This window comes from Mya arenaria, chromosome 3 (genome assembly GCF_026914265.1).
Source record: "Mya arenaria isolate MELC-2E11 chromosome 3, ASM2691426v1".
NCBI lineage: Eukaryota > Metazoa > Mollusca > Bivalvia > Myida > Myidae > Mya > Mya arenaria.
In genome coordinates this window covers 31,377,759-31,400,551 of record NC_069124.1, presented here as the reverse complement: position 1 = coordinate 31,400,551, position 22,793 = coordinate 31,377,759, and the positions used below count along the sequence as shown (strand labels likewise).

At 31.8% G+C, this 22,793-nt stretch overlaps 1 pseudogene; it reads left to right on the top strand.

Moving 5' to 3' along the window:
• The first annotated feature begins 18,422 nt into the window (after nt 1-18,422).
• LOC128226579 (uncharacterized) lies at nt 18,423-19,264 on the top strand (annotated as a pseudogene).
• Nucleotides 19,265-22,793: the final 3,529 nt, after the last annotated feature.

Here is a 22,793-nt window from a genome sequence, read left to right as displayed (position 1 = left end):
AGTGGCAACAGAATGTCTGACATGCTATTTCAGATATTTTAATAATGCTGTCATACTGACGAACATTTATCATTTATAATGCTTCTTTTTTTGTGTGTTTGAGGTTAAGCGCGATAACGAAAAAATGCTATCCCCTTCTGTCCCTTTTTCAACCAACTCACTAACGAGTCTCAAAAATATGTCTAAATTTAATTATAACACACAATGGTTTGGAGTTATATTTGTATATATATTAAACATGTCATCGCCAAATGCTGTGCTTAAATCGGTATGAGAATCTAAAAAGGGAATATCTTACATTAGATCATTAAACACATGACATTTATTCAATAGTATTCATTTTTTGTACAATGAAACATATATAGAAAAAATAATCAGAACAAAGGAACACAAACAAAATACAACATCACATTATATACAATGTATTTCTACCCTTTTTAAATAACGACACGTAGCATTTAGTTTGCTTTAAATTTGCAAACATTCAAGCATATACGCTAGAATATCATCTGCTGCAATATGTCTATAATACTATGAATACCATGAAAACTACAGGGACAAGCCCAGTAGTATAAAATTCAAATATAAAACCTGGGCACAAAGCGAGACCCAAAACGACAATGAAATAGAAACACAAACAAACATGTTTTCAAAAATGCTGCATGTACGTTTTTGTCATTTAGATAATTCTCTAAAGAGCATAGCTCTCTCACGTACAAGGTTTCGGCATTTGCTTGTATGGATAAGCGAATTCACAAGATCATTAATGAATACTTGTCACAACATTGGAAGAATATTTGGTGTTTATGAAAGTTTCGCTTTATTTTGTGTAACATCTTAACATTGTTTTGGAAATATTATTAATAATTTTAATGAAATCTACGAAGTCATTTCCGTTGTCACAAATGCAAGTGAAGTCCCTTTTTAGATGCACAATGTAGGGACCCAAGATACATTAAACGAACGACACAAACTTGAACCCATTACAAACAAAACACCCACATACAAACACCAATTAAAATAGCTTCATCATTGTATTAAATTAGCGTCATCATTTAATAATGGAATTATTGCCTTGTTCCAACATTTATCCTATAGCCTCATTGGTACTAGCATCAACTTAACAACAATGAAGATGACCTACCAAAAATTTTAAATAACATATAACTGGTTATTTAACTGGTAATTTAAGAAACCAATGACCAGAAACAGACCGTATACAAAATAATGAATAAAGCAGGGGAAACATTGCCAACTATCAAAAGGTACGATGCTGTCATATAAAGGCAGATATCTGACATAGCTCGCTCTAGAAAATTATGTATATATAGGGTCTCATTATGAATTCATCATTAAACAAATCATGTTGTCTTCCAGATTTAAGAGCGTAATGAACATTTCTGAATAAAAGAGCTATTCTTACGAAAATTACGCAAAGCGATGAGTATTATAGTTATGATTTCAAAGCAGGAACATAACTCTACTATATGCAAGATGATGCTGGTAACCAAGAAATCGCCAAGAACACTAAACAACGAAAAGTTATCAAACCAGGCGTAAAAGCATTTTTGAATTATAGAGGAATTTAACTAAATTAATGAGTAGTCAATTTAAGTCAATAAAACCTGTCCCTGATTAAAATGTTGTGTTTGAGTTAAATTAAAGCATAAATGTTCCCTCTTTTGAGTCTCAATTTCTCATATTATATGGCTCTCCGCTGGAATATTTAATTAATAATGTTTCTTTTATTATATGATCCTAGAAATGCCTTAGCATATGTATATTCATGAACAGAATGGTTGCTAAAGAATCGAATTACACCGGTTATAGCGGAACAACATCCTTTGACAATATGGTACTACTATATTTAGTGAACTCTGTATTTAAATTGCTTGATAATGTATAATAGCAGGTGTAGTGTCTTTCAAATGGGCTTTATCCCCTCAGGCCAATTTACAAATAATACGAACATCCAGAATGAAATATGAGATCTGTAAACAAGATGGCCAAATAAGGGTTCTCATTTTAGCAGGAGAAGTTTATGTAGTTATTCCACCGAGGGCTATAATGTTGAAAAAAACCAATTTTGACAAACAGTAAAAAGCTTAAAGCTATTTACGAATAGGTTCAACACGACAATGAATATCATTAATTTCAAGATGAATTTTATTGTTTCCTGTCACAACGTTTTGGTGCCAGATAAATGTTGCAGTCATCAGACAAAATATGTTAGGTACGCATAAGTGAGGGTAAATTTTTCGACTATTATAGACTGACGGTCTATCTCAAACGGATTTACATGGTAAAGTTGCAGTTAACGGCCACTTAATTGCTAAAATAAAACTACTTACCTGGATGGCATTGGCAATAGTCAATGAACATTTCGGGCATGCGTAATGTGATGTCATTCTTAAGTAATTTTATTGGCAGGGCTGTAACATATAAAACACTGTCTTTTTTGTACGTACTTTTTCACATTGAGTGGTTGTTTTTTGTGTCACTCCGAACAATTACTGCATCATACAAGGCATTTCTGTAACATTTTCCTAAACCCAAAGCTTACGAAAGTTAAACACATAAATATGATAGGTTATTGCAGCTATAAGCGTGTTTTTTAGTTAAAACCACTCGCCACTTGTTGCCGAAACGGTATTATACCGTTGACTGACCCTTGACTGACAAAAAAACAACACCAAAAGTATACCTTTTATATTATTTCACTCAATGAGGCTATATATGTCCATAACGTTAAAGTTTGATGATACAGTACTTAGTCTTACGATTTAATAAAAACATTCCCAGCGTTTTATAATGTTTACAGATTCAATTTAGAAGTTATCTAACAGACGAAAATGTAGTGAAAAGGATATAATTGTCCAGATTCTGAAATGCCTCCACTGGTTTTAAAGTGCAATCAGAACTATTCACAATCGACTAAATTTTATGGCTGGTTTCAGATATAAAAAAGAAATTGTACAAATTTGTACGACGCCATAAGTGAGGTAAATGCCAAACAAAATCATAACTCTAATTCAATTTTGTTCCTTAATCTTGCATGCCGGCTTAACATTTGTATGCATTTCAATTTCCTGTATTACACTGCCTCCATTCCTCTATGGGCTATTTAGAAATATAATTGACGACCGAATTGTCTGCTCGATGAATAATATTTGAGGGTTTGTATAAAATGCTGAATATTTTTAGTTAACGGCATGTCTCGACTTCACAAATATGTCCTTGGTAGGATCTCTTATCAAGCAGAAGTACCATAATGAGTGTATACTTTTGTTGTGCTAATATAACGTACGGTATAAGTTTGCTACCGGACGTACCATATCAAGAAATAAGCTTAACTGAATCCCAATTTTACGTTCAAACATAGTTTTCTTTTAAAAAGAGAATGCAATTTAGAATATGTTAATTACCATACGACATCTATTTAAAAAATAACTGCATACCGCTCACATGTATTATGTGAGTTATATGAAGAGGAAATGTTCACTAAGCCTCAAACTGAGCCGCGAACATTCTCCAGAATTTAGGTGCTATGAATAGGCAAATTACATCGTTAATATACTTCAACAATCGTATGTATCTTGTGCCGCTAAATTAGATCAATTTACTATAACATACTATAGCATTGCCATAATACTGAATACTGCGAACTGTTCCGTGCTTGTGAGTTTCTGCGTATCCGTGTCTCTGCATTTTTTCACTAGACAATCATGATTCATATTACTAGTAGCTTAGCATTTTTTCCCGCTATTATATACATGATATATTTACACGAATTAAAAAAACGAAACAAAGTTTATAATATTTCTATTATTCATTCATTTCATGTTGATATGTAGTTTTGATCTATATATCATTGTATAAATGAACATTTTCTTTGAGTCTGATACGCGGTGCATAAAATGAAATCCAACAAATAGAACAGATTTGCTGTGACTCGATATTGTGCTATTAAGCTCCATTGTCCACCGTGTGAGAGGTGAATTGCTATGTTAAATATGGGCTAAACATGTCTCTGCAAGTTAATCCTGCAGTTGCAGCATTTAAAAAAGGCCTGTTTTCTTGATCATGGTCTAGACATTGGATTGCAGTTTCGTGATGTAAATCACTTTTCTTTGTTAAACGAATGAAGAACGTATTGTTTTGTAATCAGTATTGGCCTTGACTAAATGGCCTTGGCTAAACAATTTAACCAAATACTTGAATAAAGTCTGGCGGTAATTGTAAAGAGCAGCTTTATTCGATAAAACGATATATTTGATAAATAATTATATTGAACAAAGTCTGGCGGTATTTGAACACGGCTAGTTTCCATGCTTATTATTATATTTTCTTCCTTTCTTATTTAATAATAGGACGTCAGACGAACAAGATTTTTCGAAATGATGTGATATTAATGCGACAAAGGCAAGTAATCACCTGTATAAAATATCTATTGAATTTGAATATTCATCAGATTCACCAATATATTTTCTCAAGAATACCGCAACCGCCCCAAGACAGTTAAAACTATCGTCAATCGAAAACTAATATCCACCTAACATAATTAACAAGCCGGTGAATATTATTTTAAACGTTGCATCTTATATACTTTCATTTTAATGTGCAGCAGGTATTGGATTATAAGTATAACGTCAACGAATTTATCTGCCATCTATAATGAAAAAAATGCTGACAAATATTTTCCAGATTAAAGCAAATGTAATTGACGCCGGAATTCTTCGATATATCATTTGTTTACCGGCTTGTAAATAATGCGTTAAATAAAATTTGAACTAATTCAAATTTGAAAACCGGAAACGTGCATAATAGTCATAACACCTTGTTGTATTTAACTCATATTCATATGCCGCTCGCGCGCTTTTCCCGGGGATATCAACAAATGCAGGATGTATACGGTCATCAAAAAAGGAGACAGCAAAATAAAGCCATATCATGGTCTATTGCGTTTGCAGACATTCCCTGGCTGGCATTTTACGAGCCTGCAAGTCTACTTAATTCATTTCCTGTCTGAGAAACAGAATGAATTACGGATATAATAAGCTCGCAATAAGCTGTATATTTGATCTGCATGGCTATTATCTAGCGACGGTGGCAATATAATACATTTACCAGATGGAATTCTGATGTGTTCCTGGCTTTACAAACAATAACATACCAAAACATAGTTTCTCGAAATATGTTTCATGGGATATGATGTTATTTACAAAGACATAGAATGGTAACAGGAAATTACGCCTAAGGTTGTGGTGCTGCTAAAAATCGCTAGGCAGATGAAGCAAAGCTAAAAGAACAACATAATTTCGATTGCAAATTATAATTAGCGCTCATGTAACACGACATTAACAAAACAACATTTAAATGTTTTCTATCTTCTCATTTACCACATGAAAGCTCGATTTTAGTTAAGCTTCTTTTTGATGACATAGACTATTGTCTAGCGATCTAATGGAAACAAATGCCGCTTTCTTTAGAGCACGCTATTGTTTAACGGAAAAGTTCAGTATAACAAGCTCCAAATCTCTCTCAATATATACAATTTTATATTTCTGTTCAAATAAATGCGGCAATAATTTGGAAGCTATATATGTTCCCGTTTCAAAGCAATATAATTTACAACTAAATTAGAATGGTGCTGTGTGGTAATTTTCATTTGGTAATAAGATAAATATGAATATATATCTTTAAACATTAAGTGCTCGTAAAGAATGCATATTTATTTTATTTTTCACCTTTGTTTCTACGAATAATAACAATATTTCTAAAAATGATAACAAAAAATAAAACTATTGTTTCATAAAGAAATATCTTCAACAGCGGTCTAAGGTTTTGTTTGAATTCTGTTTTGGATTTTGTTTCTTATCGTAAACGCATGATTCAGGTAAGGCTCATTATTCCAAACATCATAGCTTAAATCCGATATCTACTATATGGATAAAGTAAGGTTACCAAGAGCGGATCCAGGTTTTAACATTTCGAGATCGCATATATCGGTTTGTGAACTCTAATGCAATCTATACAAAACTAAAAAAATAATATAGCATTAAGAGCTCATTGAAAAAGACAGCAAAATTTAAGCTAAATGACGGCAAACCGGGAAAAACGTCACGATTCGCGTAAGATTTTCAGAAACAGTGAAAGTTTGTTTTAATAAATTCAATACTCGATACTTTGAGATTATCGTCGTTTATTTTTATTGCATGACAATTTTCATTATAATCGGTCATAATAATTTTGCCATTTGAAAACTTTACCTTAAGACAAGCGTGTGTATTTCATTAACGCTCAACTCGCCAAAATTAAATTTCGGTTCCTAATCAGCACATGCACACGTTTCGTAAATGCATGTTTCCGTGAAGATCCGCAAATAAAGTTATTTGTCTACTTTTTTTCTACTTAATGCGATTAGTATTAATCATTTCGCTTTATTCAGGCATTAAACAGCAGACAAGCACACACAATTTTGTTCGAAAAAGTCATCATTGAATGCAGCTGGCTTTCTCGTCAATAATGATTTTATTGTTCATTTATCCTCTCTACGAAAACATTCCGTCTTCAAATGTATCAATACAAAACACACGATGTCTTTTAATTTAAGATGAATTGTTTACTCGGAACAATTAATCTAGGCTAATTAGCAACAATATATTTTTAAATGCAATCGCTTAAGATATCGTACTAGAGTTCAAAGAAAATACTGTGCCAGGAAAGTTTAACGTTAAAATAGAGTTGCCGAATTAAGAGCTAAAAAGACTTGATTGTCAAAAAATATCTCTCTTCCTCTCTGTCTGCTAGTTGGTAATTCGATAACAGAGTCTATTACAGAGTCTTAAAGATCAGAAGCAGTAAAAATCTTATTGGAAAATTGTAATAATAACTAAGATCATTTAAACCATCAGGAAGACACTAATGTAAACACTCAACTATTTCTTTTTCATTTATTGTTTTGTGCACCGAGTGCTCACTTTCTTGAAAGTGTTTGAAATTTTGGGAGGAGCATGAAGTCTTATATGTAGAGTAAATATAATATTTTGATAAAATTTATATCAACATTGAATAGTATATTTCTTGGAATTCATTCCGTAGCAAAATATTACTAACGCTGTTTTTCAGGAAAAGAAAAAAAGAAAAGAAAATCTACTAAATACCAAACTCTTGTAATATCACATATTTTCCAATATTATGGTAAGCTATGGATAACTTATGTTCTTCGCCTTCCAACAATGGTGTGTCATAGTCCTATTAGTTGCATCTCTGTTTGTTTCCATTTGATCTTTGACATTTTGTTGAAAAAAACTTATGGACAAGTTTAAGGTTGAATACTCTAAAACCGGTTTTGACTCCAGGGGATCGGGGGTTTCTGTGATTCCTCCAGGGTGGTTAAAGCAAATCAATTATAATAAAGGAGAATTTTGGTGAATTACGCTCAAAGCATTCACATAATAATGCGAGCAATATATAGAATCGTGGCAGGTGCCAAAGTGGTGGCAACTATCTAATCAATAGCATTTTGTGACTTCGTCGAATTTGCTTAATTTTTAAGAAATATATAAATGTTTAATTTTTCATAACGAGAAAGTAAAATTAGGTCATGTTTCTATATAGTATTTTATTCATTTCAAAAACAAAACCACAGGGCATTGTTAATTTGCTAGTCCTGATAATACGCAACATCATCTTTACAATGTCGAAAAACCTTCCCGTAAAAATGCAAACGATATTTCAACAATTCACTGATGAAACTTTTTTCTATTCCTTATTAAACCAAAACATATTTCAAAGGATAAATGATACTATGTTGAAAAAAAGAGTATCTTTTAAAAACGCAACCTAAATACCGGAGCATTTTACGTTTGAACCGTCCATTTTTTTTAAAGCCTTTTAAATTGCTTTTTTAAGCAGAATTTGTCTTATAAATAACTTAAAATTGTTCTTTATAAGCTGATTCTTTTAAAGATAAGAGAATACACAACACACGTACTACACGACCACATATAAGTACGGTTGTTGTTTGAATGTCGGAGTGTCCTATATCTGTACATCCATTAAGTATTAAGGGGATCCGCTAGAAAAAAATATTTCACGTAATGAACGCTACTGTATTGTAACAATCTTGATGTTGAGGACGAATACCATTTTGTGTGTCTATGCCCGAGTAGTTCAGTTATTAGACTGAAAAACATAAAACGTGATTATAAAGTTCGCCCCTCAGTATATAAATATCACATAGTTTTAAAATCTGTTAATAGAGTCGAGCTGATTATGCTCTGTAATTATATAAAAGAATCACTTTGTATCCGTAATGCTAGTAACAATAATTCATAATACTGTCCATCCTCTATGACAACACTGTTTATAACACTGTTAACATATTTGTTAAACTATGCACTTACCTTGTACATACACATGGTATATGTAAAGTGAATTAGTATGTGTTAAGACGATGTACGTTTGCGTATGTCTAAAAATTATCTGTCTGTCGTATTCTGCTGTGTTACATTAACAATATGTGTAACATTATGTCTTCGATTTATATAAAATTAATATGAATATAAGATAATACACTATACACGTATTATACGAACACATATAGAAACGGCTGTCCTCTGAATGCTGTGTTACATTTACAATATATTTAACATGGTGTGTAAGAGTTTTATTTTTGAAAAATATTCCTACGCATTAATAAAACATGTTGTCAAGAAGCCTCGATCATGAATAATTTGTGTCTGCATTTGAACTATACCTTGGATAAACTCTACCAGGTTAATTAGTTATTCAAAATCTAAATAATACAAAATATGATTCTTTAAGAACCGAATTATTTATACTTCGTTTTGGACTGAAGCATATACTTTATTATTATATTTATTTATTATTATTAGTATTATAAGTAAGCGCTTCGAATGTTACAGTAACAATTATATTGAATTTAACGTAATGGTGAATCAAGGTTATGTTATATACAAATGACTATGTTATATTAAAGCCTTCGGATGATCTACTATAAACCATGCAACTACTTTCAGACGCATTAAAACATCAGATGGTGGCCACACAGCAGTTGCAAAGAGATAAGCAATGTAACAAATGGTTGCAGATAATTAGAACGCAATTAAAACTATATGAGCTTTCGTTTGGATCACAATTAAAGCTTGTTATTCATTTAATCAAGCTTTATCTGAACATCCACTTTGTGCAATTCACCAAACTCATCAAATTAACATAAATGAGTTAATTTACATTACATCCCGGTCAAATGCTATTTATTCAACTGCACTGCTTGAAATTTTAAAATAAGATCTCTCATATTCTCAGTATACAATCTGTATTATGATCTGAGTTTCACACGAAGGAGGTTATCTTCTGGCGAAAATTACAGCCAATCGAAGGCATATTTTCGCTATAGTGTAAGTCAGCATTGAAGTTTCATATATTCGAAATTCAACAGCGATTCCCTAATCGTATCAAATTTATAATTTTAAAAAGTAAACCATTTTTTCTACAGCGATTTTTTTGTAATCGACAATTACACTGAAATCAGTTGAGCGGATAACAACGATATTCCTCAAAGGAATAGTAACTTTAATTATGTCATTCAGCATATTGTACTGGATAAACATACATATAAATACATCGTTTTGCGCAAGCAAGTCAGTTTGTTAAACTTTAAACAGGTCTTTTAGAAAAATCTTTCATTGCAAAACTTCGACGTTGTTCAGAAGTTCTAAAAATATGCATCTCAGAATCTTAAAATCTACCGCCCTGTCTTACTAAATCACGTCTCATGCATAATGCATACAGAACTTTATTTTGGCCTTTTACGTTTCTGTAAAAGTTTTAATTTTCTTCAAGACAAGTGACCGTTATCAATGTCGAATAGTTCACCATTTAACGTCTAGGGGGATATCTGTATTGCCCATCACGTGTTAAATGAGACATTCAAATTGTCTTGCTACTGCTGCCATAATCTCTGCCTTAAACAAATATTTATGAAAAAAAACAGGAAAGATAGGTTCAAATTTGACAAAATTTATGATATTTCGATTTTGTTCAAAGACTTTTAATTGCCTACTCCAACGGCTGTAAGGTTTTTCTGCGGAATTCACAGTTGAAAAGACAATCTAGAATATTTAGTGTTTCTGGACTCAGATAACTGTAAGCTTGTTTTTTATAGAAAATGTATGATGGATGTAAGAACTACAAAATGACGGATTCATCGTTGAATCTGAAACAAATCAACATTTTATTTAAATGAATTTTACAATTAACAAGACCCATTCAGTTAACATGTTTTCCTACTATTAGACAATAAATATTTTTCTTTCGTAAATAGTGTATAAATATTTTCAAATTAACTTAACTGTTTGATGAAACCGTAGTGTGTGTCGACAAAAACATTTAGATATTTACCATCTGCTTCAAGATGGTTGAGACTCAGAAAGCAAATTATTTTCATGCCATGAAAACGAACAGTGATTGCTGTTTTATTTTAAACGGTTGAAATGAAACAAATTCTGATGAAATGAACAATCGAAGATCAGTGAACTCATTTATTGAATGTCTTATTTTAAGTACTTTTAGATTACTTCAATTACGTTAATCATACTTCTATACCATATAATCGTAGTATTTCTTTGTAGCAGAAATCATACCGGTATAAAATAGAAATTTTCAATATCTGTGCTCAGTCATAAAGAATTTGTTTCTGTGAAGATGAAAGCTTTCTTATAATCAGTGTTCAATTAGTTAATTGAGATCGTTCATCTAGTGAACAGTTGTTTTGATAGACCCCTTAACGAATTCCGAATGTTTGACTGCCGTTTTGCATATACAAACATACTCGACGAAATGCTAAATGTTTTAATTACAAGTCAATATCACATACACAAAAGAACACATATGCATATCTGCATTTATTTTGCAAATATTTTTAAATACTTTTGAAACTACAAGGCCATATTTCAAAATATGTAATTACATGTTTGCTTCAGATTCACGAAATCTTTACGATTTACCTCTTCCATAGACGTAATTATTTTTATTAGCAAACAACAGTTGTACAAAAGTAAAGTAACTTAATGCCGCCATAATACGATTAAGAAAAACATATACAAAACATATGTGCTGAAATTCTGTTTAAAAGAGGAGTAAATGTTTTAGTCCGCAACATCTGCTAAGTGAAGATTATTTTTTTGTATGACCAGGCTAGCTACATTCTTTTCTTATACGTTGCTTTATTGTCATCCCTAGTATACGGAAACGCCTAATACATATTCCTTTATAGATCCATGTCGCAATAAATGACGGCCAGGGCTCACCATCGGTAGTTATCAGAAAGTTTTATGTTGTGGTAATCCCCAAGTTTTCGTGCTCCCTCTGAATAAAACAATCACAGCTTTCCCTGGGGTACTACTTGCTCGAAAGGAAGAATATATATTGTCTATGAACGAGATACCTCGTTTATTTTAGTTTTACAGCATTTGCAGAAATTCGTAAATAATGGAAAGGAATCGCGAGGACGCGGTATCATTGTTATTATATTTCTGAATGTTTATGTTGCTTCTACAAATTATTTTGTGTACAACGGATGCCTTACATGAATTATGTGCCCCTGACCAGTGCCGTTAAAATGCAAATTATATATCCCTATCTAGTGCCGTTAAAATGCGAACTAGATCAGGTTCAGGCCTTTTGATAAAGTTGTTGCTTTATTTCGTATTTGCCTCAAGCGCCACAATAGCATTAATAAGCAGCTGAATATTTTTTAAACGTCGCATCTTATATCCTTTCAATTTTATGGGCAGCTGATTTTGAAATGTAAATATAAACGGCAACGAAATTATCTGCCATCTGTTGAAAGACATGCTAACAAATATTGTCCAGATTTAAGCAAACGCCCTTGACGCCGCAATTCTTTTTTACGTGCTTGTAATAAATTCGTTAAATAACAATGGATTTATTTGAAATTTGAAAACAAAAAAAACAGTCATAACCTTCATAGCATATTGTCGCATTTAACTGATAACCATACGCCGCTCGCGCGCTTTTGCCGGGAATATCAACAAGTGGAGGCCTTTATCCGGTCATCAAAAAAGGTGACAGCATAATAAAGCCATGTTATTTTCTATTGAGTTTGCAGACATTCCCTGGTATGGCATTCTACGAGCCTGCAAGTCTACTTAATTCATTTCCTGTCTTAGAAACAGAATGAATTCTGGATATAATACGAACACAATAAGCTGTATATTTGATCTGCATGGTTATTATCTGGCGACGGCGGCGATGTTATACATTTACCAGACGGAATTCGATGTGTGCCTGGCTTCACAAACAAACCGACTTGTTACGATAACTTATTGTCATAGACACTGCTAAGAAAAACATACCAAAGCATAGTTTGCGGAAATATTATTTATTATATACAACGTCCTTCTATTTTAGTTCTATCAATGATTTGGCTTTAAGCTTAGAACTCATTTGATCAACCAATCACCGATGAAGTACCAACGCTTTTAGTTTGACTAAAGTGATCGAACGTAGGGAAAATGGTGCCGGAATTGGTATACATCAAAATAACTGTTTAATATCTAAAACGCCGGACTGACATTGCTTGTAAACGACAAGTTATATTGGCATAAGGATACGATGAAGCATACACATCAACAGCTCAGTAATTAAAAAAAATATTCGAAAATAACATTTTTGTTACCTATTTCTGATTTCTTCCAAATATTTTAATAGAAAGGCTAGATTTCCACTTATTAGTTTACACATGTAGTTTGATTATTAGGTTACAGTGCATCAATCTGACACACGTGTTATTCTAAAGATCAGAAAATCAACACATCAAGTTTCTCTTTTTACAACAACGACACTTACGTATTGATAAAAAATCACTAATGTTTCATTCAGTTCGTCTTATGTCTAACTTGTACAGTAACTGACTGTTAGTTGAATGAGTTTCCTATAATGCAGCGCGTTCATGTTGACCTGCTCGGAAGAGCGTAATAGTCATAACCGTATAACAACCATTACTAAACATTAAAAATAACATACATACGCCCTTATTGTTATGCCTTAGGAATTTATTTTAAGAGTGTTTTAGTCTTAAACATGATCATATCTCTACTTTCTGAAAGAAGATGAAATGAACTGGCAAAGTTATCGGAACAGTTAACAAAGAAAACTTATAGCTATAAAATTCTTAAACCAATTACAATAATGTCTTTAAACACTACGAGTTAACTGGAATGTAATTGAAATCACATGTGAAACCATATTGTTGTTGATATTTCTCCTAAAAAAATGAGTTTATTTCCACTGGATACCAAGGGCGGATCGGGAATTAGACGTGAGAATGGCATCATCAAGACCCTCGAAATAGGCTGTAAACATGTCACTGGGGATGTGGCTAATATGAATCTATAATTGTGCAAATACCACAGGTAATTTATGTAGACATCTGAAAAGGATGATAGCAAATATTTTGTAACAGCAAGTGAGGCTTAATGTTGACAATTTTACACCAGCAAGCGATACATGTCTGTTCGCAGTAGTCGCTTTTGCTTTAAAAATACAAATGATCTAACTAATCGTTGTTGTACTTAGATATAATTTATATAAGTTTGAATACGCAATACATGTCATATCATGATTGTAGATATATGAGCTTTGATGTTGATCGTTTATTTAAGTATAAGTTCATTAAAAAGCTTGGTAAATGGATGCCGACAATCATTATAATGGACTGCCAATTGTGTTTAATATTTGTTTGCGATTAATGTGCAACTCAAAATTTAACATTAAAAATAGCATATGTGTTTGATTTACACTTAGTTCGCGATATAAATTTTCGAATCGAAATTAGCATACTTGACAAATATTTCCAAATATAATAAAGAGGTAGTGACAGTTGACCCGATATTTATTTTCTGATGATGGTGCATTTCGTGTGATTTCTCTTCATAATAGACATATAAGACTGCATTTGGATATATATTTATTTATGCTTTTAAAAAGCTTCAACAAAAGTGAAATATATTATTGGTAATTTCAAATGCAATAACACAAGCTATATAATATAATAAATATTGTGTATGCGATTAATGTTGCAACTCAAAACATGACATTGAAAAAAGCATATGTGTTTGATTAACACTTAGTTCGCGATTTAAATTCGATCAAAAATTAGCTTACTTGACAAACCGAATTCTTCATTTTTCGTATGATACTTAAGGATATACGTTGTCATTCTTTTTATTTCAATTTTGGTAGAAATAAAAGTTTGCGCGACAAAAAATGTAATGGATTTTATCTGTGTTAAATGAAGGTTACGTTAAATACAAATGGCTAAGGAACATCAAAGCCCACGGAAGATCTAACATAAACTACGTATTAACTTTCAGACATATTAAAACCATCACAGTGGGCCATGTAGAGTTTCCCTCGCGGCAATTAAAAGACAGATAAGCAATATAACAATTAGTTACACAATCTGTATTAGGACCAATGTTTCACACGGATAAGGTCGTCTTCTGGCGACCTTTCATCGGCCAATCATGGCCTTCCGTTATATATGTCAGATATGTAGCTGCCATTCCAAAATAGTTTCAGATTCATATTTTTTTTTAAAAGACAAAAAAAATATACAGCGATGTATGTAAAAAACAATTGCGCTCACGACGACAAATCGTAGACTCATTCTCCATGCAGGCACTATTTTTGTCAATAATCTTCTAACCAAATAATAAAAAAACGAAAATAGTTTCGGTTGATTATACCTCGTATATCGTGTTGTTTAAATGTGTTGCGTGGATACCGACTGAAAGTTCTTTAAAAGAATTGAAAATAAGACAAAACAAAAGCTAACAATAACTTCAATTGTATCATTCAGCACATGGCACGTGACAAACACCACATCAATACGTTATTCGTGCAAGCAAGTCATTTTGTTCCAACAGGTCTTCTAAATATAATCATCTTTCCTTACAAAACTGTAACATTTTGACTGGCTATCAGTTTTTCAGAATTTCTACAAATATATATCCTAGAATCTTTAAATCTACCGTCCTGTATTACTAAATCACCTTTAAAACAGACATAACTTCATTGGCCTTAAGTTTGACACTACTTTAAAAGTCTTCATTTCCTTCGAGACAAGTGACCGTTATAAACGTCGAATAGTTAACCATTCAACGTCTTTTGAGACATCTGAATTGCCCGTCACGTGATAAACGAGACGAATTGTCTCGCCACTCCTGACGTATTCTCTGGCTGAAACGAAAATTTATGAAAAGTAAACGGAAAAGAAATATTTTATATTTGACAAAATTTATGATATTTTTATTTCCGTTTGAAGACTATTTGTTGCCTACTCAACAGCTGTTAGTAATTTTCATCGAAATTAACAATTGATAAAACAGTCGTTTAAAAAGTTTATATAGTGTTGCTGTATTCATATCATTTTAAGCTTGTTATTTGTAACGAATGAAATATATTATGAATGTTTGAACTGAAATATGATGGATTCATCGATGAATCTGAAACAAATAAACATCTATTTAAATAAACTATACAATTAACAAGACACATTTAACGGACATATGTTCCTATTACTAGACAACATAAATTTCATTTTCTTAAATAATATAAAACTATTTTCATTTGTTTTTATAGAACCGTTATGTGTGTCGACAAAACCATTAAGGTATGTATCATAATCATCAAGTTTGTACCATGAAAACGTACAGTCATTGCTTTATTGGTAGAAAGAAGCTTAAATGAAAACATGTGTTTTTCTTTTAGAAATGAAGATGACCGTAAGCTTGATTATCTTGATAATTTGTAAAAGAACAAATGTGTTCGCGTAAACAAAATGCTAAATAAGCTTTTTTATTAAAAAACACTAGTGACACTGGTAGAATGTGTCAGATGCAATAGCCAAAAATCGAACGATGACCCTGTCTAGAGGTAGATAGAACAAGGCCTAAGAGACATTTAATGAGAATTACACAACTTCACATACACCAAGGACAGATATTATGGGCTATATAATATCTTGATTATTGAATGTAGTATTACCACCTTGAAACGGTTAGTAAGTGGAGGCTTACATCGAGCGATCCCCTCGAAGGTACGATACGATTATATAAAATAATCACCATTACACGGCATAGTAAACTTTTAGTCTTAAAACTATGTTTGTATACATTCTTAACAAAAAAACAACAAAATACACACCGGTTATTAAATAAAGAACCTTCCTCGCGAGTAATTTCCGTGAGCTAACTTGGCACAACTAGATGCATGTGTCAGTATTTGTGACCGCGCGAGTCTTGAGGTTATACTCACGTCTTTCCGGGGACAACTGATGTGCCCGGTATGTAGATAACTGTACACGTCAATTGTTATCGGAGGAAGTTCGGCTTCCATGCCACATGTTCATATTGGTTCAATAAAAGGTAATCCAGGTTGGAAAACCCACCAGACCAATGCCCCCTTTACTTTTCCTTATTTCCTGTGCTAAAAATAACACTCAAATGTAAGCGAAATGCTACTAGAAGTGTCCTTGGTTTTTGCAATGTTTTACGGCTGAACAGTTTTCCAAAGGAGCCTACCTCGTAGCGTAAAGGTCGTTGATAGCAAAACACTTATAACGGATAGTTGTGTAGGGAGTATTTTTGAACGGTTGATGTAAACACATTTCCGATGTAGTGAACATTTTAAACATACGAAGATCAGTGACATACATGTAATTCATTTAATGCCCCCCGTACGAATACTTTAATTAAGTTTATTATAGATTCATGCCATGCAATTATAGTATATCTTTGTAGCAGTAGTTATAACGGCATAAAATAAATATGTTCAATATTTGAGCACAGTCGTAAAAAAGTTTTGTTGTGGAGATCAAAGTTTTCCAATAATCTAATCTAAAGAAAAGTAATTATACAGCGATCAATTAGTTAATTGATGTCATTAATCGAGTGAACAGTTGCTATTATATGCCCTTACCGACAGCCGACTGTTTGATTGCCGTTTTGCATATTTAAATAAACGACGGAATGCCTTTTTCCGGAAGCTATATGTTTTGATTACGAGTCGATATAACATGTACAAATAAACACATATGCATATCTGCACTTAATAATCGGTTTAGTTTTTGTAAAACACTTTGATCAAAATACTTGTTTAAAACGTCCATATATCAAAATACTGTCATAACACATACTTGCTACATATTTAGGATATCTTTAAGATTTACCTCGCATATAGACGTAATTCTCAATTTTATTTGTAAAAAATAATTTTACAAAAATAAAGTAACATAATGCACCTATTTTAAAAAAACAAAATTAAAAAAAAAGATATATACAAAACATCTATCCTGTTATTATTTTAAAAAGAGGGATATTTTGTATTTGTCATACAGAATTTTATTATACGTTGCTTGAATGTCAGGCCTAATAAATATTCCTTTATAGATCGATGTCGCAAGAACTGACAACCGGGGCGCACCATCAATCGTTCTTAGATAGTTTTATGTTGTGAAATAATATATGGTCTCCATTACGTAAATTTCATGTTATTGTTAACATTGCTCTTTTTCATTTTTGAATTATGTAATTATTAGTTTTTGATCGTTATTCATTAGTTTCTATGCTTATGATTTATATATTATTATCTTAGATAAATACTTTCTTAACCAAACTAACTACATTGTTATGAGCTATACTTCTCATAGCAAACATTAATGAGGAAACTAAGCATAATGTCTGGAGTATGGTTTTATGTGAAAGGATAGTAATTGTTATGAGACATAAAGAGGCAATGGAATGTGAGAACATACTTTTTCAGATTGGTGTTAATGTTGTTGTCGTATTGTTTCAGAATCTGGGTAAGGATGTTGTCGGAACATAATGCTTCAGATTGGGGTTTATAATGCTGCCATTCTGCGGAACATATATCATTTACAATGCTGCTTTATGTGTGAGTTTAAGGTTGAGCATGGAAAAAAAGATTGCTATCTCCTTCCGTCCTGGTTCAAATTACTCCCTTACGTTTTTGATAAACGTGCTAAAATTTTGTTATACTATTCACCTAGAGCATTATCTGTTAAAAATATTATATATTCAATTGTAAATTATGTTTCTCTATTTTGTTAAAATATATCCCCTTAAAAGTTGTCAGACGTATTAGATTAACTTTATTGCACTACATGGCTGACACTCCATGTATCAAAACAAGTACATGGTTTCACTACAAGTTTATATAATCACTATGGCATTTAACCATTTTGCAGCATGTTTTTTGGTTTATATTTACAAACTTTTATACAACTAAATACAACTAAAGCTGGAGAAACAGTGCCAAAACAAATTCAAGACATGAGCACTAAACTTGACAAATTTATGACAAAGGTTGACAACTCAGTGAAAGACCTAAATAAGAAAATGGCAAATGTCTTACTTAAAGATGATGATGTTTTAAAATCCACAATCAAAAGTGTGATAGATGAAACGAAGGAAGACCTGATGAATTCGATGTGTAAACAAATAGAGGTATTAGAAGGTAGACTCTTTGTAAAAGAGAGTGAAAACGAAAGCCTTTCGAGAGAAATAGAAAGCATGAAAAAGGATATAAAAGAACAACAGTCTGAGAATGAAAGACTTTATTCGGAAATTGAAAGAAACCATATTAAAAGAAAAGAGTTAGAAAACAGAAGTGAACAATACAGCAGACGCAATAACATCAGAATCGTTAGAATAAAAGACGAAATGCAAGAGAGACGGCTGAGATAACAACTACAAAAGTAATAGCCTTTTTGAAAGAGAAATTGATGATAAATATAGGCCACATCGATGTTGATATTGCACATAGGCTCCCAAACAAAACAAGTACAAATCGCGATATAATAGTCAAATTTCACTCGAGAATGCTGAAAGACAAAATTCTCAGAAGCAGGAAAATACTGAAGAACTCCTCATACTTTATAAATGAGGACCTCACCAGAGAGAATCAACGGGTCCTCATGTGTGTGAAACGCAAAATGAACGATGAAGTGGTGCAGGCGTGGACGCAGAATGGTACGATATACTACCGGAACAAGTTAGACAAGACTATTGAAGTAAAGTATGACAAGTACAAAGAATGGAACGACCTACCTTGGCCATAGGAGAAAAACTATCTAGAGCGTGTTGCGCTATTAATTTTGTATACAATACTTGTAACCTGTGAAATATTTAAAGCGCGGTCAGCATTGACAATAGCTACCTGTTGTTTGTTGAAGCGTTACGCGTACACTACTTAGGTATGACTGACCATTAACATAAATGATAATATATCACGTTTAACTGTATAGAGGCACTTTTTGATGACGAATTAATTTTAAATATCATAATGATTGTTTACAGGCTAATCAAAATGTGTACTATTAAATGAATAGCATCATCATTTTATTAACATAAATGAAATATTATTGTTTTTGAAAAGATTAAGTAAGTAGAAATAATACAGGATTAAACAAATACTATTGTCTTCAGCTGTAAATCATACTTTTTATATTGCTCTCACATCCATCAAAGCTATATACTGGCTATGTTAGTTTACATTAGTAAACTAAATACAAAGCAAAACAAAAATAAGATGCATATGTACAACTCATTAAAATAGAACAATTTTAAATGAAATATTTTATCATACTCATATACTTTGAAAAAATAAATAAACACAATTGCTTGTACCAAAGGGAAACAACTCAAATCTAATTTACTCAAAATCTATTTTTTTTTTTTTAGGTTTTGTATTGTTGTTTTTTTTTGTTTTTTTTTTCTGATTTTTTCATTCGTCTTTGCACTTAAACTCTGCATTTTATATATGTTATAATAACTGTAACGTGTATATGTTTAATTAATTATATTATTGTATGTTAGTATGACACACACAATATATACATTTTTGGAATCTTAGTATTTCGTGTATTTTCGACTAGGGTTTTAAAATGCAGTTTAAAATCAAATAAACAATGCAATGATTCATTATTATAATTAATACCACTGTGTTTAAGGTGTAAGCATACACTTTTATATCGTTTTCCAACCCATTTAAGTTTTTCTCGAGTAAATAAGTGCTATTTTTCATTTTTAAGATATACATCGTAAAATAATTGATAAGGACTTTTTGACATGGGTGGGGTGTAGTGCTTTACACAAATTCTTCTTTGTACTAGATTCTGTATAGTCAATTCAATAGATGAATATCTAAGTTTTAGAAGTAAATAAGTACTATGATAGTATCTAGTAGAGATCTGGTGACATGTGTATGCTTCTTCTGTTTAGTTTTTTTTTGTTACTCGAAAGCCAGTATATAACAACTGAGTTTTAAAAAATATTTTGGCAGGATCTTAAAGTTTACCTTCTGAATTCTATCAATTACTCTTTCGAAAACAAAACTTTAACTGACCTTCAAAAGCAAGGTATTATTAACCTTATTCCTAAAAAAGACAAAGAACTAACATCACTTAATAACTGGAGACCAATTTCACTTCTTAACATTGACTACAAAATAGCTACAAAGGCAATAGCAAACCGTATAAAAAATGTGTTGCCTTCTATTATACATAAATCTCAAACTGGCTTTGTTAAAAGCAGATACATAGGTGAAAACATTAGGCTTCTCTATGAGACGATCGATAATTTAAACAAAAATAACAATCCAGGACTGCTATTCTTCGCAGACTTTGAAAAAGCCTTTGACAGTTTAAATCACACTTTTTTAATGAAGACACTTGATTCCTTCAATTTTGGCAGCTCACTAAAACAATGGATTTTTACGTTTTATAATGGAATTAAAAGTTGTGTTTCGAATAATGGTCACCTATCCGATTTCTTCGACATTGAAAGAGGTGTACGACAAGGCTGTCCACTATCCCCTTACTTGTTCATTATATCTATAGAAATGTTATCCATTGCCGTACGATCAAACAACTCAATTAAAGGTATAACTGTAGCAAATGAAGATTTAAAAAATACTATGTTTGCCGATGATGCAACGTTTATCACTGACGGCACAAAACAGTCATTTGAAAAACTTGTAGAAACTATTGACAAATTTAGTAGTATATCTGGTCTAAAACTAAACATAAAGAAATCTATTATTCTTAGAATTGGTTCTTTAAAAGACACTTATGTTGTTTATTGCAAACGCAACAATTTTACATGGACATCTGATAAAGCATGTACTCTCGGAATGATATTCACAAATGAAAAACACAAAACCTTTGATCTTAACTTTTCCCCCAAACTACGTGAATTATACTCCTGCTTAGATAGAAGGAGGAAACACAACCTTTCATTACTTGGCAAAGTGACTGTTATTAAGACATACGCGTTGCCAAAGATAATCTATCCATTGACTGTTCTTCAAAACCCACCAGATAATATCTTTAAAGTACTTAATCAAAAACTGTTTAATTTCATTTGGGATGGGAAACCTGATAAAATATCTAGACACACATTAATCAATAATTATGAAGAGGGAGGAATTAAAATGACTGATATTTTTGCATATACACATTCGCTAAAAGCAGGGTGGTTAACACGTCTATTAGATGAAAACAATGAAGGCGACTGGAAAAAGTTTTATTTACAAGAATTTCAGGATCACGGAAGTAAAATATTGCTCGAATCAAATTTAAAAGAAAACGATGTCCCAAGCATAATTAAGAATACTTTTCTGAGAGATATACTTTTAGGTTGGACATCGATAAATTTCGACCAAAATCCGAAATCTATTCCGAAACAAATACTTTGGAATAACTCGTTTATTAAACTAAATAGCAAGCCGACTTTTTTAAAACCTGGTTTATGCGAGGAATTAAGTATATTGAACACCTCTATGATTTTAGAAGACACAGATTTTATGATTTTGAGCAATTTAGAAATTTATATGATCTACACCCTTCAGAATTTTTAAACTACCATGCTTTAATTTCTTGCATTCCAACTAACTGGAAAGACGAACTTAAAAATATTGATATGCATACCATTACACAACCGCTTACAAATAATCTACTGCTTGACAGAATTCTAAGAATAAAGAAACCGAACAGACTTTTATATGAAAACTACATAAACAAGCATAAAGGCCAAAAAGTCAACAAACCAGAAGTAAAATGGGAAAATGAATTCATGCTTTTAGAATGGAAAAGTATATATCTGAACTGTTTTTATTGCACTATCGAAAACAGATTAAGGAGCTTTCAGTATAAATATATTAAGAGGATTTTGCCAGTAAACAAAATGTTGTTTAAATATAAACTCGCAAATTCAAACCTCTGCGGTTTCTGCAATATGTATATTGAGGATATAAATCATCTTTACTGGGAGTGTTCCAAAGTACAACATTTCTGGTCAAAATTAAAAGTATTCCTTGACAGGAACAATATTCAAACTGAAATAACATTCAAAAATATCTCTTTTGGAATTATAGAGAAACAGACTCCGCGAGTGATGCTTATCAATTTTATTTTCCTATTATCAAAATTTTATATTCATAAATGTAAACTTATAAACGATATTCCAGCTTTTGAAAGCTTTGTCATATATCTCAAACAAAGAAAACAAATAGAGAGATGTTTGGCAGAATCAAAGGGCAAAATACAGTTACATGACCTAAAATGGAACCAAATCAATATAAATTGAAATTGATTTTAAAGGCAACCTTACATGTTTTATTACATTTTCTATTATTCTTCTTACATCTCTTACTTCATTGGA